Raw genomic sequence first — 665 nt, forward strand, 5'->3', positions numbered from 1 at the left:
GTACATGAGGGCTGATTTATTTAGGCTGAGTTATATATTCGTTTGGCAGCTGATTAACCGATTTTCCATGTCATCCGCCATGTCATCAATTTGGATTTGCCATGTCATCAATTCGGATTTGCCATGTCATCACTACTGTTACAACAATAAAATAAGGGTCTATGTTATTCTTCATTCTTCATCTTCTTTATCTATCTTCTTCAACTTATTCTTTATCTTTCTCTGAGATCTTATGGTTCTGGTAATTATTGTTTCCGCAACTGGGTCGTTCAAATTTAAGAAAATATTAAAGTTTTAATATTGTGTTCAGAGTTGAGGAATGAGTTTGTTTCCGCCCAAAATATTTTGTTCCTGTCCAAAATACGAAACGTCGCGAAACAAATTACACTTGATGGCTGAGTTATAGGACGGCTGGCTTATACCATTCAGATACGTTACGACTGAGTTATACATACTTTACAACTGAGTTATGCATACGTTATGGCTAAGTTATAATCAAATTACGGCAGAGTTATGCATACGTTACGACTGAGTTTATAATTTTTATAACTTTATAGTTCTATAGTTTTGGGTTTGAGGTTCAAATTTAAGAAAAGATTAAAGGTTTAATATTGTGTTCAAAAGATAAACTTTATATTTTTTATAACTTTATAGTTCTATAGTTT

The sequence above is a fragment of the Brassica oleracea genome, chromosome C2, assembly GCF_000695525.1.
Source record: "Brassica oleracea var. oleracea cultivar TO1000 chromosome C2, BOL, whole genome shotgun sequence".
Lineage (NCBI taxonomy): Eukaryota > Viridiplantae > Streptophyta > Magnoliopsida > Brassicales > Brassicaceae > Brassica > Brassica oleracea.